The sequence below is a fragment of the Olea europaea genome, unplaced genomic scaffold, assembly GCF_002742605.1.
Source record: "Olea europaea var. sylvestris unplaced genomic scaffold, O_europaea_v1 scaffold1353, whole genome shotgun sequence".
NCBI lineage: Eukaryota > Viridiplantae > Streptophyta > Magnoliopsida > Lamiales > Oleaceae > Olea > Olea europaea.
Window position 1 is genome coordinate 212,027 of NW_019231029.1, and position 2,441 is coordinate 214,467.

Below are 2,441 nucleotides of genomic sequence, written 5' to 3' on the forward strand. Positions count from 1 at the left end.
TATGAGAACTTTGAAGGTAATTGTAACTTACAAATTGAAGTGTCAATTTTCTATATTGACACTATCCTCTATGGGAGTAAAAAAACATGCGACTTGATGTTGCTGAGTCTCAAGGACATGTTTGTGTAGCAATGTTCTAGCTTGCATAAGATTCAAGTCGTTGCTAAGTCTCGAGGGCATGTTTGTGTAGCAATGTTTTAGCTTGCATAAAATTTTGAATCTTAAGCATTAAATGAGCTAGAACAAATACATGATAGATAAGGAGACTGAAAAAAGGGACCAAAAAGAACATATCGGATAGTAAATGAATGAAAATGGTTTTGGTAGAAGATCAATGTTATGAAGGTTCAAGTGCTTCAACTATACGATTTTAATCTCTTAACTAGAACATGGTTAAGCTGAAGGCTCTTGCACTTGAATATATTCTTATCAGTATTGTTTATGTGTCAACACTATACATATTGGATCTTATCTTGTGTGGATAGTGGATTCAAGGTTTAGAAATCCACTTTATATGAGATCAAAATGTATATTATCTTATTGTGGAGACTTTGACTTGATACAAAGTACATATATCCAAATAATGAAGATGGGATGGATGTTTATATAACTGATACTACAACTTAGTGTTGCAAAGTGGAGAAACTGACCTCCTATTCGATATTAAGATAGTATGAAAAAACTCCACTAAATTTAATCTCAGTTATTGTTCTTCGAAGAGTGGTCTCTTACTTGAACTTGTACGTGGTAGTTCTGTTCGTACTCACAGTGGTAATATTTATTATAGTTCTGGATATTTGTACAGTGGATTAAGGTTTTGAGTTGAGAAAATCATTCAAAACTGTAAGAGCTAAATTTCATAGAATAAATCGATATAAATTTCTTTGCGGGCTATGATTAAGAGAGATAGAGCTGAAACTTCACTTTTCATTATATTTATAGATTGACTCACATATTTTAGATATGCGTCTGATTTTCTTAAATTGAATATATTGTATTGGTTTAGACTTTTCTAAAGTCGAGTAGAAAACCAGATTGTGGAAGTGAAGACTTTGAGAATTATCTGATGGCGTGAATCTCTATCACGAGATATCAATGATCTATGTAATGAAAGAGATTCTTATTTGATAGACTATTCCTTAATCACCAATAATTATTTGGTGTATTTGATTGACTGAATGAAATATTGCTGAATATGATGAGGTTAGAGATATATAGTCCAACTTACATATTTGCTTTTGGAAAGAGAGTTGGCTAGCTACAATGTATCAGCTAATGGAGTTCTCTCAATGTTGGCACCTTCAGAATATATAAGTTTTGGACATGTAGGCAACCAAATATGGGTTATCGTAGACTCGTAATGGATTGTACATGTTCTTGATAATGAGTTTGGGAACATGAGTCTATTAAGAATGAGATGTGTCTCGATAACATACATGGAATCCAAAAAAAGGTATTTAAGTGAAATTTTTTATGGGTATTGAGTCACAAGATGTGACATTTGATATTTTTTCCAGTAAGGGAGAAAAGATCGGAGAATATCATTGAAATTGATATTTTAAGTATTGATGAATCAGTGTTGAATATATAAAAGTTAATTCAAACTTCTGATTCAAGTGGAAGTAATCTGTTTCTNAAAGTATACATTTGCACCTCTCTATTGATTGAACAAATTGTCAATTTCTAAAAAGGGGGCAGGTATTCTTAATACTCAAGTAATTTAAATTTCTATCATGGATGCATATCGTCATCGATTCATACTTCTTGTTGTCAAAAGGCATTACACTCCTAAACGAGCCACTATGGTCGAATTAACCTTTTAGTCGAGCAATTTCTACGATTTTATATTCAACTCTTGCTGCTCTTATGGAGCCATTATGGCCAATCTATATGGTGTTTTAGATATGTTGCTACGATGTGGAATAAGTCAATTAAGAACTCTATTTGTCCATTAGTGTGTCATAGAAATCAGTAAAAGCATGAGCTTATCTTATCATATAAATGATTGCACGGTCTTATGAAAAGAATGGAAAGGAGCTAAAAGAAAATTCTCCCCCGTACTAACGAGCCTTGAGATTGGCTATCCTTTTAAATCTACATCTTGATAAGTTACAGCTTCGATGACTTTTTGTTGGAAAATATGGGTAATGGGTCGCCCATATGGGGTGACCTGACCCGTAAAATTTCATAAAGGGTAGGAGGGAATGATTTGAATTTGGAATTCATATATGCAACTTCTCATAATCTCATTTTAACTCCCATATAACTTCCACTGATGATGATATTGAAAATGTGGACAAAAAAGATGGCATGAAAAAGAGGTAAAATTTCGTATGAAAATTGACATCAAAATTGAAGAGTCTCTAGAACCATGTCTTTTACATGAAATCTCACGAAAAATGGCATTTAGATTGTGAATAATAATCCCTTCCATTGTCATT